Raw genomic sequence first — 20,691 nt, 5'->3', positions numbered from 1 at the left:
GTAATCATCTAAGATCAAGAAACCTTTGTTATATACAGTAGGTTATCTTTCTTATTCAAGGTAATATTCATATTAAAACTTTGATTCAATTTCTATAACTATAAACTATCTTAATTCGAGTAAAAATCTTACTTGAACTTGTTTTTGTGTCATGATCCTACTTCAAGAACTTTCAAGCCATCCAAGATCCTTTGAAGCTAGATCATTTCTTGTCACTTCTAGTAGGTTTACCTACTAAACTTGAGGTAGTAATGATGTTCATAACATCATCCGATTCATATATATAAAACTATCTTATTCGAAGGTTTAAACTCGTAATCACTAGAACATAGTTTAGTTAATTCTAAACTTGTTCGCAAACAAAAGTTAATCCTTCTAACTTGACTTTTAAAATTAACTACACACATGTTCTATATCTATATGATATGCTAACTTAATGATTTAAAACCTGGAAACACGAAAAACACCGTAAAACTGGATTTACGCCGTCGTAGTAACACCGCGGGCTGTTTTGGGTTAGTTAATTAAAAACTATGATAAACTTTGATTTAAAAGTTGTTATTCTGAGAAAATGATTTTTATTATGAACATGAAACTATATCCAAAAATTATGGTTAAACTCAAAGTGGAAGTATGTTTTCTAAAATGGTCATCTAGACGTCGTTCTTTCGACTGAAATGACTACCTTTACAAAAACGACTTGTAACTTATTTTTCCGACTATAAACCTTTACTTTTCTGTTTATATTCATAAAATAGAGTTCAATATGAAACCATAGCAATTTGATTCACTCAAAATGGATTTAAAATGAAGAAGTTATGGGTAAAACAAGATTGAATAATTTTTCTCATTTTAGCTACGTGAAAATTGGTAACAAATCTATTCCAACCATAACTTAATCAACTTGTATTGTATATTATGTAATCTTGAGATACCATAGACACGTATACAATATTTCAACCTATCATGTCGACACATCTATATATATTTCGGAACAACCATAGACACTCTATATGTGAATGTTGGAGTTAGCTATACAGGGTTGAGGTTGATTCCAAAATATATATAGTTTGAGTTGTGATCAATACTGAGATACGTATACACTGGGTCGTGGATTGATTCAAGATAATATTTATCGATTTATTTCTGTACATCTAACTGTGGACAACTAGTTGTAGGTTACTAACGAGGACAGCTGACTTAATAAACTTAAAACATCAAAATATATTAAAAGTGTTGTAAATATATTTTAAACATACTTTGATATATATGTATATATTGTTATAGGTTCGTGAATCAACCAGTGGCCAAGTCTTACTTCCCGACGAAGTAAAAATCTGTGAATGTGAGTTATAGTCCCACTTTTAAAATCTAATATTTTTGGGATGAGAATACATGCAGGTTTTATAAATGATTTACAAAATAGACACAAGTACGTGAAACTACATTTTATGGTTGAATTATCAAAATCGAATATGCCCCTTTTTATTAAGTCTGGTAATCTAAGAATTAGGGAACAGACACCCTAATTGACGCGAATCCTAAAGATAGATCTATTGGGCCTAACAAACCCCATCCAAAGTACCGGATGCTTTAGTACTTCGAAATTTATATCATATCCGAAGGGTGTCCCGGAATGATGGGGATATTCTTATATATATGCATCTTGTTAATGTCGGTTACCAGGTGTTCACCATATGAATGATTTTTATCTCTATGTATGGGATGTGTATTGAAATATGAAATCTTGTGGTCTATTGTTACGATTTGATATATATAGGTTAAACCTATAACTCACCAACATTTTTGTTGACGTTTAAAGCATGTTTATTCTCAGGTGAATAATAAGAGCTTCCGCTGTTGCATACTAAAATAAGGACAAGATTTGGAGTCCATGTTTATATGATATTGTGTAAAAACTGCATTCAAGAAACTGATTTCGATGTAACATATTTGTATTGTAAACCATTATGTAATGGTCGTGTGTAAACAGGATATTTTAGATTATCATTATTTGATAATCTACGTAAAGCTTTTTAAACCTTTATTCATGAAATAAAGGTTATGGTTTGTTTTAAAAATGAATGCAGTCTTTGAAAAACGTCTCATATAAAGGTCAAAACCTCGCAACGAAATCAATTAATATGGAACGTTTTTAATCAATAAGAACGGGACATTTCAGTTGGTATCCGAGCGTTGGTCTTAGAGAACCAGAAAACTTGCATTAGTGTGTCTTATCGAGTTTGTTAGGATGCATTAGTGAGTCTGGACTTCGACCGTGTTTTCTTTAAAAATGATTGCTTAACATTTTTGTTGGAAACTATATATTTTTAACATATGAATATTATGTGATATATTAATCTCTTAACGTGTTTGATATTATGTGATAGATGTCTACCTCTAGAACAAGTCCCATTGACTCACCTAATAATGAAGAGTCAAATGTAAATTGGAATGATTCGTGGACTGATTCACAAGTTCCCGAAGAGGAACCGGAAGAAGAGTCGGAACCGGAAGAAGAATCGGAACCGGAAGAAGAAATAGAACCGGTGGGGGAAATAATAAAATGGTTAAGTAAAAGAGAATCCTCAACCAACCGACCAAGGTTAATTATGGTCAATGGTGTTTCCGCCAAGGAAGCAAAATATTGGGAGGATTACCAATTCTCCGATGAATCGGATTCCGACGAGAATTCCGATGATGTTATAGAAATTACCCCAACTGAATTTAAAAAGGCAAAAGAAAATAATAAGGGAAAGGGCATAAAAATAGAGAAATCTAATTCCAACCCCGATGAACTTTATATGTATCGTCAACCCCCGAAGTCCTTAAGTTGTAACAATGACCCGGGAACCTCTAAACCACCAGGTTTTTCTAAACCAATGTGGACAATGACGGCTCGTATTAGGGGAACATCATATATCCCTAGAAACTTGGCAAAACGAACCAAAACCGAACAAGAAGAAATGAGCGAGTCGGAATAAGATAGTTGTATTCGTGTGGTGTAATATATGTAATATAGTGTGCTTATGCTTTATGATATATGTAAAAATTGCTTGTATTAATAAGTATTTTTTTTATGAATCTAACTCTTGTCTATTTTACAGTATAAAAACACAAAATGGATAGACAACCCAATATTTTAAGAGACCTACCCGGAGACATGATTGATGAAATCTTGTCTAGAGTCGGTCAGAATTCCTCGGCACAACTATTTAAGGCGAGATCAGTTTGTAAGACATTCGAAGAACGTTCCAAGAATGCCTTGGTTTATAAAAGGCTTTCGTTCGAAAGATGGGGGATATCACATTGGGAAATCCATAAGTTACGATGTGTTTACTTTGACGCATATATTGCGGGGAACCCAAATGCTATTTTACGCAACGGGTTAAGAAATTATTTTGACTCAGTATATCCGAATATAGGACTTCGTGATTTAGAAAAAGCGGCTAACATGCAACATAAAGAAGCATGTTATGCTTACGGGTTAGTAATGTTCGGTTCTCACCAAAGTGAGAACAAGAACATCGGGCTACAACTATTAAACAAAACATTCCCACAAGTGACGGAGTCGGTAATTGGGGTAAGAAATGAGGTTTTTAGGTTATTACGAGACTGTTGGTCATTACGTAACCCTCGTCCCTTTGACGACGTTACAACACGCTGTCTTATCAACGGCCATAACGGTTATGTTCCACAAGACCAAGGATGGGAAGTAATCCTAGTAAAACCAGAATGCATGACTTGTTTCTGGACGTATGAATTACGTGTCTTTATTGCCTTTGCTGAATGACTTGTGTACTAGCTAGAATTATCTTCACAACTATCTTGTATCAAAGTTATTGTGTGCTATATTTCATGCTTTATGTAAAATAAGCGGTATTGTAAGTTTGTAAAATATTGTATAAAAGTTTGAACGCGAAATATTATTACAATCAGTTTTTCATATAGAATTGTAGTAGTTGAATTGTATATTAGCTACTAAGTATGAACTTAACGGGTAGGTACTACCCGAATTTAAACTTATAAAACGCTAATATGAAGAAAAAGCTTTTATAAATGAGTTCATATTATGCTACGAAATACTGTTAACTACTCTTAATATTCTGTATGATTAACTTGTTCCATTTGACTATTTTGAAGGAAATGGCACCGACTACTCGACACACCGTTAATATGAATGAAGAGGAATTCCGTACTTTTCTAGCTTCGAACATAGCCGCAGTACAGGCTGCGCTACATACCAACAATAACCTTGGATCTGGCAGTATAGGAAATCGTGTAGGATGCACCTACAAAGAATTCACTGCCTGCAAACCTTTGGAATTTGATGGAACCGAAGGACCGATCGGATTGAAACGGTGGACCGAGAAGGTCGAATCGGTGTTTTCCATAAGTAAGTGTACTGAAGAGGACAAAGTGAAGTACGCTACGCATACCTTCACAGGTTCTGCGTTAACATGGTGGAATACCTATCTAGAGCAAGTGGGACAAGATGATGTGTACGCACTACCGTGGTTAGCATTCAAGCACTTGATGAACGAGAATTACCGTCCCAGAACCGAGGTCAATAAGCTCAAGACAGAACTTAGAGGGTTACGAACCCAAGGATTTGATATTACCACGTACGAAAGACGATTCATAGAATTGTGCCTATTGTGTCCGGGAGCATTCGAAGATGAGGAAGAGAAGATCGACGCGTTTGTGAAAGGATTACTGGAAAGAATCCAAGAAGATATAAGTTCACACGAGCCCGCCTCCATACAACAGGCATGTAGAATGGCTCACAAACTAGTGAACCAGATTGAAGAAAGAATTAAAGAACAGACTGCTGAAGAGGCCAATGTGAAGCAAGTCAAAAGAAAGTGGGAGGAAAACGGTGATAAGAATCACCAATACAACAACAACAGCAATTACAACAATAATCGCAACAATTATCCCAACAATCGCAACATCAATCGCAACTACAACAAACGGCCCAACAACAACAACAACAACAGCAACTACAACAATCATCCCAACAACAATAATAACCGCAACAACAACAACAATCAGAAGCAGCTATGCTAAAGGTGTGAAAAGTATCACTCGGGGTTCTGCACCAAATTTTGCAACAAGTGTAAAAGATGGTCATAGCGCGGCGAAGTGTGAGGTCTACGGACCAGGGGTTAATAGAACGAAAGGAACAAATGGTGTCGGAACGAGTAATGGCGGAGCAAGTAGTGTCGGAGCAAGTTATGCCAATATAGTTTGTTATAAATGTGGAAAACCGGGCCACATTATTAGAAATTGCCCGAACCAGGAGAACACGAATGGACAAGGCCGCGGAAGAGTTTTCAATATTAATGCGGCAGAGGCACAGGAAGACCCGGAGCTTGTTACGGGTACGTTTCTTATTGACAATAAATCTGCTTACGTTTTATTTGATTCGGGTGCGGATAGAAGCTATATGAGTAGAGATTTTTGTGCTAAATTAAATTATCCATTGACGCCTTTGGATAGTAAATTTTTACTCGAATTAGCAAATGGTAAATTAATTTCAGCAGATAATATATATCGGAATCGAGAAATTAAACTGGTTAGCGAAACATTTAAGATTGATTTGATACCAGTAGAGTTAGGGAGTTTTGATGTGATAATCGGTATGGACTGGTTGAAAGAAGTGAAAGCAGAGATCGTTTGTTACAAAAATGCAATTTGCATTATACGAGAAAAAGGAAAACCCTTAATGGTGTACAGAGAAAAGGGCAACACGAAGCTACATATTATTAGTAATTTGAAGGCACAAAAACTAATAAGAAAAGGTTGCTATGCTGTTCTAGCACACATCGAGAAAGTACAAACTGAAGAAAAGAGCATCAATGATGTTCCCATTGCAAAAGAATTTCCCGATGTATTTCCGAAAGAATTACCGGGATTACCCCCACAGCGATCCGTTGAATTTCAAATAGATCTTGTACCAGGAGCTGCACCAATAGCTCGTGCTCCTTACAGACTCGCACCCAGTGAGATGAAAGAACTGCAAAGCCAATTACAAGAACTTTTAGAGCGTGGTTTCATTCGACCAAGCACATCACCGTGGGGAGCTCCTGTTTTGTTTGTCAAGAAGAAAGATGGTACATTCAGGTTATGTATCGACTACCGAGAGTTGAACAAACTTACCATCAAGAACCGCTACCCACTACCGAGAATCGACGACTTATTTGATCAACTACAAGGCTCGTCTGTTTATTCAAAGATTGACTTACGTTCCGGGTATCATCAAATGCGGGTGAAAGAAGATGATATTCCAAAGACTGCTTTCAGAACACGTTACGGTCATTACGAGATTATGGTCATGCCGTTTGGTTTAACTAATGCACCAGCTGTGTTCATGGACCTTATGAACTGAGTGTGTAGACCATACCTTGACAAGTTTGTCATTATTTTCATTGATGACATACTTATTTACTCAAAGAATGACCAAGAACACGGTGAAAATTTGAGAAAGGTGTTAGAAGTATTGAGGAAGGAAGAATTGTACGCTAAGTTTTCAAAGTGTGCATTTTGGTTGGAAGAAGTTCAATTCCTCGGTCACATAGTGAACAAAGAAGGTATTAAGGTGGATCCGGCAAAGATAGAAACTGTTAAAAAGTGGGAAACCCCGAAAACTCCGAAACACAAACGCCAGTTTTTAGGACTAGCTGGTTACTACAGAAGGTTCATCTAAGACTTTTCCAGAATAGCAAAACCCTTGACTGCATTAACGTATAAAGGGAAGAAATTTGAATGGAATGATGAACAAGAGAAAGCGTTTCAGTTATTGAAGAAAAAGCTAACTACGGCACCTATATTGTCATTGCCTGAAGGGAATGATGATTTTGTGATTTATTGTGACGCATCAAAGCAAGGTCTCGGTTGTGTATTAATGCAACGAACGAAGGTGATTGCTTATGCGTCTAGACAATTGAAGATTCACAAACAAAATTATACGACGCATGATTTGGAATTAGGCGCGGTTGTTTTTGCATTAAAGACTTGGAGGCACTACTTATATGGGGTCAAAAGTATTATATATACCGACCACAAAAGTCTTCAACACATATTTAATCAGAAACAACTGAATATGAGGCAGCGTAGGTGGATTGAATTATTGAATGATTACGACTTTGAGATTCGTTACCACCCGGGGAAGGCAAATGTGGTAGCCGATGCCTTGAGCAGGAAGGACAGAGAACCCATTCGAGTAAAATCTATGAATATAATGATTCATAATAACCTTACTACTCAAATAAAGAGGGAAATTTAAAGGATGAAATACTCAAAGGATCGGAGAAACATCTTAATATTCGGGAAGACGGAACCCGGTATAGGGCTGAAAGGATTTGGGTACCAAAATTTGGAGATATGAGAGAAATGGTACTTAGAGAAGCTCATAAAACCAGATACTCAATACATCCTGGAACGGGGAAGATGTACAAGGATCTCAGGAAATATTTTTGGTGGCCGGGTATGAAAGCCGATGTTGCTAAATACGTAGGAGAATGTTTGACGTGTTCTAAGGTCAAAGCTGAGCATCAGAAACCATCAGGTCTACTTCAACAACTCGAAATCCCGGAATGGAAATGGGAAAACATTACCATGGATTTCATCACTAAATTGCCAAGGACTGCAAGTGGTTTTGATACTATTTGGGTAATAGTTGATCGTCTCACCAAATCAGCACATTTCCTGCCAATGAGAGAAGATGACAATATGGAGAAGTTAGCACGACTGTATTTGAAGGAAGTCGTCTCCAGACATGGAATACCAATCTCTATTATCTCTGATAAGGATGGCAGATTTATTTCAAGATTCTGGCAGACATTACAGCAAGCATTAGGAACTCTTCTAGACATGAGTACTGCCTATCATCCACAAACTGATGGGCAGAGCGAAAGGACGATACAAACGCTTGAAGACATGCTACGAGCATGTGTTATTGATTTCAGAAACAGTTGGGATCGACATCTACCATTAGCAGAATTTTCCTACAACAATAGCTACCATTCAAGCATTGAGATGGCGCCGTTTGAAGCACTTTATGGTAGAAAGTGCAGGTCTCCGATTTGTTGGAGTGAAGTGGGGGATAGACAGATTACGGGTCCGGAGATTATACAAGAAACTACCGAGAAGATCATCCAAATTCAACAACGGTTGAAAACCGCCCAAAGTCGACAAAAGAGCTACGCTGACATTAAAAGAAAAGATATAGAATTTGAAATTGGAGAGATGGTCATGCTTAAAGTTGCACCTTAGAAAGGCGTTGTTCGATTTGGTAAACGAGGGAAATTAAATCCAAGGTATATTGGACCATTCAAGATTATTGATCGTGTCGGACCAGTAGCTTACCGACTTGAGTTACCTCAACAACTCGCGGCTGTACATAACACTTTCCACATCTCGAATTTGAAGAAATGTTTTGCTAAAGAAGATCTCACTATTCCGTTAGATGAAATCCAAATCAACGAAAAACTCCAATTCATCGAAGAACCCGTCGAAATAATGGATCGTGAGGTTAAAAGACTTAAGCAAAACAAGATACCAATTGTTAAGGTTCGATGGAATGCTTGTAGAGGACCCGAGTTCACCTGGGAGCGTGAAGATCAGATGAAGAAGAAATACCCGCATCTATTTCCAGAAGATTCGTCAACACCTTCAACAGCTTAAAATTTCGGGACGAAATTTATTTAACGGGTAGGTACTGTAGTGCCCCGAACTTTTCCATGTTTATATATATTAATTGAGATTGATATTTACATGATTAAATGTTTCCAACATGTTAAGCAATCAAACTTGTTAAGACTTGATTAATTGAAATATGTTTCATATAGACAATTGACCACCCAAGTTGACCGGCGATTAACGAATGTTAAAACTTGTAAAAACGACATGACGATATATATATGGATATACATATGGTTAACATGAGATTATGATAAGTATGTATCTCCATAAGTATATTAACAATGAGTTATATACATATAAACAAGACTACTAACTTAAGGATTTCGAAACGAGACATATATGTAACGATTATCGTTGTAACGACATTTAAATGTATATATATCATATTAAGATATATTAATATATCATAATATCATGATAATATAATAATTTAACATCTCATTAGATATAATAAACAATGGGTTAACAACATTAATTGAGATCGTTAACTTAAAGGTTTCAAAACAACACTTACATGTAACGACTAACGATGACTTAACGACTCAGTTAAAATGTATATACAAGTAGTGTATTTAGATGTATTAAAATACTTTTGTAAGACTTCAAGACATATATCAAAACACTCATACTTAATGAAAATGGTTACAGTTACTTTTCCATTCTTTTCTTTCATCAAGAATTCTAGTCGTATTCTTACCCGTATTATACATAGCTTCAAAACGTACTTACTATGAGTATATACCAATAGGAACTAGCATGGGATTCCACTCTTGATTATGTCATGTATGACTAATCAATTTTAACTTCTACCATGAGCTAGTCAACTAACTAGAACTCCTTTTAACCCCACTCACCACTCACCAATTACCACTCATCATTCACTCCATTTCACTTCCAATTCTCTTTCTAATTCTCTCTCAACACACACACACACTATTATGAACGTATTTTTATAGTAGTTAATCATCATCTTCATCAAAAATCACTTCAAGAATCAAGCTATAATCATCATAGGAAGAACACTTCAAGAACACTTCAAAAATCCCTTCAAGTTTACTAATTTACTTCCAAGCTTTCTAATCCATTCCAAGTAATCATCTAAGATCAAGAAACCTTTGTTATATACAGTAGGTTATCTTTCTTATTCCAGGTAATATTCATATTCAAACTTTGATTCAATTTCTATAACTATAAACTATCTTAATTCGAGTAAAAATCTTACTTGAACTTGTTTTTGTGTCATGATCCTACTTCAAGAACTTTCAAGCCATCCAAGATACTTTGAAGCTAGATCATTTCTTGTCACTTCCAGTAGGTTTACCTACTAAACTTGAGGTAGTAATGATGTTCATAACATCATTCGATTCATATATATAAAACTATCTTATTCGAAGGTTTAAACTCGTAATCACTAGAACATAGTTTAGTTAATTCTAAACTTGTTCGCAAACAAAAGTTAATCCTTCTAAATTGACTTTTAAAATTAACTACACAAATGTTCTATATCTATATGATATGCTAACTTAATGATTTAAAACCTGGAAACACGAAAAACACCGTAAAACCGGATTTACGCCGTCGTAGTAACACAGCGGGCTGTTTTGGGTTAGTTAATTAAAAACTATGATAAACTTTGATTTAAAAGTTGTTATTCTGAGAAAATGATTTTTATTATGAACATGAAACTATATCCAAAAATTATGGTTAAACTCAAAGTGGAAGTATGTTTTCTAAAATGGTCATCTAGACGTCGTTCTTTCGACTGAAATGACTACCTTTACAAAAACGACTTGTAACTTATTTTTCTGACTATAAACCTTTACTTTTCTTTTTAGATTCATAAAATAAAGTTCAATATGAAACCATAGCAATTTGATTCACTCAAAACGGATTTAAAATGAAGAAGTTATGGGTAAAACAAGATTGGATAATTTTTCTCATTTTAGCTACGTGAAAATTGGAAACAAATCTATTTCAACCATAACTTAATCAACTTGTATTGTATATTATGTAATCTTGAGATACCATAGACACGTATACAATGTTTCGACCTATCATGTCGACACATCTATATATATTTCGGAACAACCATAGACACTCTATATGTGAATGTTGGAGTTAGCTATACAGGGTTGAGGTTGATCCCAAAATATATATAGTTTGAGTTGTGATCAATACTGAGATATGTATACACTGGGTCGTGGATTGATTCAAGATAATATTTATCGATTTATTTCTGTACATCTAACTTTGGACAACTAGTTGTAGGTTACTAACGAGGACAGCTGACTTAATAAACTTAAAACATCAAAATATATTAAAAGTGTTGTAAATATATTTTAAACATACTTTGATATATATGTATATATTGTTATAGGTTCGTGAATCAACCAGTGGCCAAGTCTTACTTCCCGACGAAGTAAAAATCTGTGAATGCGAGTTATAGTCCCACTTTTAAAATCTAATATTTTTGGGATGAGAATACATGCAGGTTTTATAAATGATTTACAAAATAGACACAAGTACGTGAAACTACATTCTATGGTTGAATTATCGAAATCGAATATGCCCCTTTTTATTAAGCCTGGTAATCTAAGAATTAGGGAACAGACACCATAATTGACGCGAATCCTAAAGATAGATCTATTGGGCCTAACAAACCTCATCCAAAGTACCGGATGCTTTAGTACTTCAAAATTTATATCATATCCGAAGGGTGTCCCGGAATGATGGGGATATTCTTATATATATGCATCTTGTTAATGTCGGTTACCAGGTGTTCACCATATGAATGATTTTTATCTCTATGTATGGGATGTGTATTGAAATATGAAATCTTGTGGTCTATTGTTACGATTTGATATATATAGGTTAAACCTATAACTCACCAACATTTTTGTTGACGTTTAAAGCATGTTTATTCTCAGGTGAATACTAAGAGCTTCCGCTGTTGCATACTAAAATAAGGACAAGATTTGGAGTCCATGTTTGTATGATATTGTGTAAAAACTGTATTCAAGAAACTGATTTCGATGTAACATATTTGTATTGTAAACCATTATGTAATGGTCGTGTGTAAACATGATATTTTAGATTATCATTATTTGATAATCTACGTAAAGCTTTTTAAACCTTTATTTATGAAATAAAGGTTATGGTTTGTTTTAAAAATGAATGCAGTCTTTGAAAAACGTCTCATATAGAGGTCAAAACCTCGCAACGAAATCAATTAATATGGAACGTTTTTAATCAATAAGAACGGGACATTTCACTTTCCACACTTAAGATCTTGTAATGCCCTCATTTGCAAGAAATCAGTAGCAATTTAAATTATTGAGGGTGATTAGCGTAGAAAAATGATTAAATTTTACCAAAGTTTCCAAACATATTGTTGTTTGTGTTGAATGATAAATGGTGCACATCATTTGTTCATTCCTGCAGTTATTATATCACATATATTTTGCATCTTGTCATCAAAATTAGTTGTTTTGCTGAACTTAATGCCAGTCTTTGAAAATGCGCTGTTTTACCCTGTTGTGTACATGAGATAAAATACATACAATACAAATATAAACATGCATGGTAATTTGAAATGGGACTTAATATCCCACTTTCAAATTACAAAAATAAAATATTAGTACAAAATAATAAAAATGTTAAACATTACATAAAAGTATCAAAATGTTATATGTTTAACATAAATAGATAAAAATAATAAAAGATAAGAAATCACAAATAGAACACTATTGATTTGGATAGGGGTTCCAGTTCATATCATCGCTCGGGTTCCATGGTTGGTGATAGGTGTTCTGGTAGGCTTGGTTTGGGTCGTACAGGTCAAAGGGTGGTCGCATGTCAGGCTGATGTGGTGGATAAAAAGCAGGCCGAGTCAGGATGTAGTTATGTGGTACCTGATATGATAGCTGGCTCATGATTTGGTGCTGATGAACTTACCAGCTATCGTGTTGGCATCGCCTGGAAGTCTCATACTCATTCGCGGCTTGCCACTGCTCATACTGACGATGCCTATCCTCATTACTCATTTCCACCTCATCTATACGCTGAAAAACGTCAGTAAAACTATCCCTAATGACATCCCTGATGTCATCTGCTTCCTCCATCTCCTCATCCTAACCCCTCTCTACCTGTGGATGGGTGCCATGATATGGTATTGGCATATTATGCCTTCGTTTTTGTACCTTTGCACCCTAATATACCTGCAAACCTATAGTATCGGTTTGTTCCTCAACTACCATCATTGAACCCCCGTGTTCCCTATCTATACCTAAGTACTCTCCAATGAGAGTAACAAAAATATCTCCTCCTATTATTCCCCCGTCCTGTATACCTTCCACAACTTTGGACAAATAATACCCAAAACATTAGGGAATATTAACAAAGCCTCTAGTGTCTCGAATGCACTTAAGGTAAAATAAATCGTTTAGAGTCATTTTCTCCTTGTTTTTACCTCTTTGTGTAATCGAGTTAGCTAAAAATCTATGTATTATACAGATCTTGGCTCTATTAATATCTAAATAGGAGTGTCTTCCTCCCTATGTAAAAACATTAAAATTTAACATACGCCTCCATACGACGTTAGCGTCAAAATCTCTATCTACCCTCTCACCGTGATAAATTATAGTTGTACAATCAGGTGATAATAATTCAATGGGGGTGTAAATCTGTAAAGCCCTGGCCATGTCTATCATAGACATCCTGTACATCCTACCTCCAAGTAAAAATCTAAGAAAACTCTTATCGTCTAACCTATCTACATCCTTATTTAAGGCTATAGTACTCATTATCTCAACACACCACTCCATATATACAGGCCTACGAGTGGTAAATAAACGTTCCCAATCAGTAAAAGAAGAGTTGCCATTCCTTTGGATTAGATGCTGCCTAACTGAGTTAGCTAGGCTGACCCTTACCAAAGGCTCCCAATCTATTACCCTTGGTACTTCCACATTTTTGGTCCAAAGCTTAAATTTGTTACTTTGGTACGTCGGGTAATCTCTTCAACTTCTATCAAACCTTAGATTGGGGTGTAACTCCTCTTCATGAATTCTCGAGTGTTCTGTTACATGGTAAACGGGAAATACTACGTAGGCAATAAAAAATTGTGTTTCTGGTTCATAGTATGGCACGTGTTGTTTATAATGTTGTTGTTGTTCAAGTTGTGGTTCCGGTTGCGGTTCTTGATCAGGTTCTTGTTCAGGTCGTCTAGACGATGATGCACCGTCCGTATCTGTATTTCTCTGCAAAACACATTAAACACAAAATTTGTTTATCCAAATATTCATTAGTGTTAGCAAAATAACAAATTAAAACAATTACAATAACATGTTTAATCCATATTAAACTTAAACTCATTTTCATATTTTTATCAATTCTACAATTTTTCAAATAAGCATATATGAAAATGTATATAAAGTTCATAAGCATTCAACTCAAATAACATGTCAAAATAATCATTACTAGCAATTAAATAAGTTTCAAATGGCATTTATATCAAATTAATCAAGTTCATGATTTTTAGACTTAAAAAGTCGACTTTGATGCTCAAAAATCATGTTTAGGATCAAAGTTTGGATCATTTAGCTACCTAAACATGTTATACTACTTAATTTAGAAATAATTCATAAAAAAAATCGGCCATAACCTGTTTATATCAAAAAGCCCCAAATTGCTCAAGAACACAAACCCTAGATTTCTAAAAAATTTGAAGTTTAAGGCTTCAAATCATGACAAATAGCATCAATCTAGGCTATACAAGCATAATATATTAACAATTTAACTCTAATTACACTAGAAATTATCAAAATCAAATTAGGTAAAAATTTGCTCAAGAACACTATAATTATCACTAAAATTAGGAATTTTAAGGGTTTTAGGGGTGAAATCGTTACCTTTTTCCTTCCAAATCCAAGAAAAGACATGATTGTAGCGGATTGTAGTAAGAAAATTCGTGAATTTTTGTGACAAACTGCGAATTTTTGAGGGTGTTTATGGGTGTTTTCGTGTATGTGTGTGTGAAATGTGAGGAGACAGAATCCAGTCGACTGCTTTTTTAATCTGCCCAGTATTTTTGTGCCATGCGATCGCATGGTTTATCTGTGCAAACCCCATGCGATCGCATGGGGTCTATTTTCTTTCTTTTTTTATATATAAAACCTTTGACTTATAAAAACAAAAATGAAATAAATTTAAAATTTTGTTTCCTTTTATATTGAGGGCGTTTCGGTACGTTTACCTAGTCCGTCCCTCGACAAAATTTTAAAATTTATCATTTTAAAGCGTTGTTTTAAAAGCTGAGATTTTTGGATTTTTTAATGTTTTTTTGGCATACTTTAGATCAATAAAATTAAAAATAATGATAATAAAATTTCTCGTCCCTCCCTTGAGTAAAGCAATTTCGGTTCAACGACCTAGTTTTCAACTTACGACGATTTTTAAATATCAAATTTTTTAACTTAATGAAATAAAATAAATTTTTTTGTTTTTTAAATTCACACCAAACTTAAATTTAAAATGCATAAAATAAAATTTCATTAAAATACTAATATTTTTACAATCTTAGATAAAAAATAGTTATATATTAAATTTTTTTTAAACAAGATAAAAATAAAAATAAAAATCTGTTTGGTCTTTTATCTCACTTTAATCAATCAAATATTAACAAAAATATACGTCCATCTTTTTGGGTAAAGTAATTTCGGCTATATTACCTAGTTTTACTCCTGACGAATTTCTGAAATATTTTGAATTGATTGATTAAAGATATTTATACCTTATGAATAAACGATAAATTTTGCAGTGATGTAATAAATTTTTGTATGATATCAATAAATTCGGTTTCGCATACCTAATTTTATTGAATATCAATTTAATACTTTATAGCGAACGATTCAGCGTTTATTATCAAAAGGTTAAAAGCAATAAAAAAAACTGTACATACCTACCTGTAAGATAGAATTTTCAGACACTTGCTTTAGTCGACTCATAGGAGAGTCGTGTGATTTGGTTTTCCATAGCTACATAAGCGTAACCTCGATTTTTCAATAACTTTTCTTCTAAACATATGAACGGTCCTTCTCTGCATAGAGTAACAAATTCGAAATTTGAATATGTTTGATTGTTCGAACATTTACCTTCGTGTGACCATTTTCCGTATTTATGACATCTTTCAAGGTGTCGTGCTCTTCTTTTTGTTGCGGATTTTGATTTTTCTTTACCAAAATGTATCTTATTATGATTCTTCCTGAGTTCTTTCCTCACTTCGTCCATTTTTCCTCTTATGAATGATGCCAGTTCACTCGGGAAGGTGTTATTATTACGTTTAGTAATCATAGCGTGTAGTAGTAGATCATGGTTCAGATCAAAGGAATTCTTCATCTCGTAAAACCTAAAAGAAATAAAAATTTAGAATGGAGGGAGAAGACTAGTTCTTTAGGGTCTGCTAGGGAAAGACCATTCGGATTCCATTTTCGAAAACTACACGAAAACAGAACATCTAACTCTAACAAAAATTCATATTACCCTTAAAAGATTCGAATCTTCCCACACTTAGTTAGCTGTGGTGTCGAAATTGTGATTAACTTCATCTTCAACTTCTATTGGATTATCTATGTAATGTTTAACTCTGTGACCATTAACCTTAAATTCAATCCCGTTTGAATTTATTAACTCTATTGTTCCGTATGGGAAAACTCTTTTGACTATAAATGGTCCAGACCATATTGATTTCAATTTTTCAGAAAATAGCTTGAATCGTGAATTGAAAAGAAGAACTCTGTCTCCTTCTTTAAATTCTTTTGAACTTCTGATTCTTTTATCATGTCATTTCTTCGTTCTTTCCTTATAGATTAACGAATTTTCATATGCTTCATGTCTTAATTCTTCTAATTCGTTTAGTTGACTTAACCGTAGACGTCCAGCTTCATGCAAATCAAGATTACATGTCTTCAAAGCCCAAAATGCTTTGTGCTCAATTTCTACTGGAAGATGACATGCTTTTCTGTAAACAAGTTTAAAAGGTGTGGTGCCAATTGGAGTTTTGTAGGCGGTTCTAAAAGCTCAGAGTGCATCTTCCAATTTCATGGACCATTTCTTCGGATTCGATCCTACGGTTTTCTCTAGAATACGTTTTAATGCTCAGTTGGTATTTTCAACTTGTCCACTTGTTTGTGGATGATAAGCGGTTGAGATTTTATGAGTTACTCCATATCTTTTAAGAACTTTCTCAAGTTGATTATTACAAAAATGAGTACCCCGATCACTTATTAAAGCTTTCGGTGTTCCAAACCTAGCAAAAAGACATTTTAAAAAGTTGACTACAACTCGTGCATCGTTAGTTGGGAGAGCTTGTGCTTCCGCCCATTTAGATACATAATCAATGGCAACGAAAATGTGGAGATTATTATGAGATTTTGGAAATGTACCCATAAAGTCAATACCCCAAATGTCAAATACTTCACATACTTGAATGACATTTTGTGGCTTTTCATCACGTTGACTTATTTTTCCGGCCCTTTGACAAGCATCACAGGATTTACAAAGAATGTGTGCGTCTTTGAAAATTATCGGCCAATAAAATCCAGCATCGTAGACTTTCCTTGCTATAAGTTGAGGCCCATAATGCCCTCCTGTTGGTCCTGTGTGACAATGGTTTAAGATTTGACTAGTTTCATCTCCGAATACACATCGGCATATTATTCCATCGGGACAACTTTTAAACAATTGGGGATCTTCCCAAAAATAGTGTTTTATATCACTAAAGAATTTCTTTCATTTTTGGTACGACAACCCTTTTTCAAGGAATTCACATACTAAGTAGTTTGCATAGTCTGCAAACCATGGAATTTTATTATAATCTATCTTCAATAGATATTCATCAGGAAAGTTATCTTGTATAGCCGATTCATTTAGAACTTCTAATTCAAGATTTTCAAGACGAGAAAGATGATCAGCTGCGAGATTTTCTGCTCCCTTTTTGTCTCAGATTTCAATGTAGAATTCTTGTACGAGTAAGATCCAACGAATTAATCGTGGTTTGGCATCTTGTTTTGAAAATAAGTATCTAAGAGCAGAATGGTCGGTATAGACCACCGTTTTAGCTAGAACGAGATATGAACGAAATTTGTCAAAAGCAAAGACAATAGCAAGGAGTTCTTTTTCAGTAGTTGTGTAATTCGTTAGTGCTCCTTGTAACGTCTTACTAGCGTAATAAATAGGTTGAAATCGTTTTTCAATCCATTGTCCTAAAACGGCTCCTATTGCAAAATCACTTGCATCGCACATGAGTTCAAATGGTAAATTCCAATTTGGAGTTATCATGATCGGCGCATTAGTGAGTTTTTCTTTAAGAATATTAAGAGATTTGATGTATTCATCTGAAAAGATGAATGGAGCATCCTTTTCAAGGAGTTTATTCATAGGAGTGACAATTTTAGAAAAATCTTTTATGAAACGTCGGTAAAAACCGGCATGCCCTAGAAAACTCCTAACTCCTTTAACATTGGTGGGATGTGGAAGTTTAGCAATTACATCTACTTTAGCTCTATCCACTTCAATTCCTTCCTTTAAAATTTTATGACCAAGAACGATGCCTTCTCTAACCATGAAATGGCATTTCTCCCAATTAAGAACTAGATTTGATTGCTCGCATCTAATAAGCATTCATTCAAGATTAACTAGACATGTTTCAAAAGTATTACCGAAGACTGAAAAGTCATCCATGAAAACTTCCATGCATTCTTCTATCATGTCGTAAAAAATCGCCATCATGCACCTTTGAAAGGTTGCAGGGGCATTGCAAAGTCCAAATGGCATGCGTTTGTAAGCAAAAGTACCATAAGGGCACGTGAATGTGGTTTTCTCTTGTTCCTCGGGTGCTATTGGAATTTGAAAGTATCCGGAGAAACCGTCAAGAAAACAATAGTAACTATTTCCAGCTAACCTTTCCAACATTTGATCAATGAAAGGTAAGGGAAAGTGATCTTTTCTGGTGGCGTCATTTAATTTTCTATAATCAATACAGACACGCCATCCTGTTACAGTCCTAGTAGGAATAAGCTCATTTTTTTTCATTTGTGATGACAGTCATGCCACCCTTCTTAGGTACGCATTGAACTGGGCTTACCCATGGACTATCAGAGATTGAATAAATTAAACCTGCATCTAGCAGTTTAATAATTTCTTTCTTAACAACATCTTGCATATTTGGATTTAGTCTTCGTTGGCGTTGCACATAGGTTTTTTGGCCTTCTTCCATAAGGATTTTATGTGTGCAATACGAAGGACTTATGCCTTTAATGTCATGATCCTTCCATGCAATAGCTGGTTTATGAGCTTTTAGCACAGAAATGAGTTGAGATTTTTCATTTTCCGTAAGAGAAGACGATATTATTATAGGTAATTCAGATTCACCATGTAAATAAGCGTATTCCAAATAGGTTGGAAGTGGCTTTAACTCTAATATTGGTGGTTCTTCTATCGATGATTTGTATCCATATATGTCTTCCTCTTTTAGCATTCGAAGTTCTTCTATTGTTGGTTCATATTCATTAGCCATAAGTGTAGCTAACATTTCAGCTTCATCAATTTGTCCAGTTCCTTCTCCTAAAGAACATTCTCCTGTTCCTTGTAATTCTGGAAATTCTTGTAACAATTCTGCATGTGAATCTATAGTTTGAATGTAATAACAGGTATCATATGCAGATTGTGGTTGTTGCATGGCTCTATCAACAGAAAAGGTAACACTCTCGTCCTCTATACTTAGGGTCAGTTTCTTACCGAACACGTCTATTATTGCTTTAGCCGTGTTTAAGAATGGTCTTCCTAATATGAGAGGAACTCGAGAATCTACTTTCATGTCCAGAATAACAAAATCTACTGGAAATACTAAAGTACCAACTTTAACTAGCATGTTTTCCATTATCCCTCTAGGATATTTTACTGATCGATCGGCTAGTTGTATGCTTATTCGTGTTGGTTTCAATTCTTCGAGGTCTAGTTTAGCGTATAGTGAATACGACATTAAATTTATACTAGCACCAAAGTCTGTCAATGCTTCTATTGAACTAAGACTACCCAATAAACATGGAATTATGAAACTTCCTGGATCAGAGAGTTTTTCTGGTATCTTATTCAACAGCACTGCAGAATAATTAGTATTCATTGTAACAGCCGAGAGTTCTTCTATTTTTCTTCTATTTGTGAGATCTTTCAGGAATTTGGCATACCTTGGCATTCCTGAAATCACATCAATGAAAGAAAGATTTACATTTATTTGTTTAAACATATCCAAGAATTTGGATTGCTCGGCTTCAAGTCTTTCTTTTCTCATTTTACTTGAGTAAGGAAGTGGTGGTTGGTATGGTTTAATATAAGGTTTAGCCTTAACTGTGTTATCTTCATTAACCTTTTCAACTACCGGTTCTGATTCCTTCTCTTGTTCAGGTTGTGGTGCCTGTGTAGTAGGAATAGCGTCATCAGAAATTACAGGCATTTCAGGTGGTTTAAGTGTAATACCACTTCTCGTGGTAATGGCTTTAGCTGTTTCATTCTGGGGGTTAGCATTTGTATCGCTAGTTAAACTTCCCAGTTTTCTTTCACCTATCAACCTTGCTAGGTTGCTTACTTCTTGTTCCAGATTTTGAATAAAAGCTTGTTGATTTCTAAATGCTTGAGCATTTTGTTCATTGGTTTGTTTCCGAGATGTGAAAAACTGCTTTTGAGATTCAACTAGCTTCAACATCATGTCTTCTAAATTTGTCTTTTTATCATCGGTTTGTGGTGGTTTATTTTGAAAAATAGGTCTTTGCTGATTGTAAGTATTGTTAGATACTTGTTGATTGCTAGGACCTTGTTGGTTGTTGTATGGAACATTTCGATTATAATTCTGATTGTAGTTTGGTCTTGGCGGTTGATAATTACTTTGATAATTATTTCCAGGCCTTTGGTTCATGTATGAAACATTCTCTC

Source organism: Rutidosis leptorrhynchoides, chromosome 7 (genome assembly GCF_046630445.1).
Source record: "Rutidosis leptorrhynchoides isolate AG116_Rl617_1_P2 chromosome 7, CSIRO_AGI_Rlap_v1, whole genome shotgun sequence".
NCBI lineage: Eukaryota > Viridiplantae > Streptophyta > Magnoliopsida > Asterales > Asteraceae > Rutidosis > Rutidosis leptorrhynchoides.
This window is presented reverse-complemented; position numbering follows the sequence as displayed.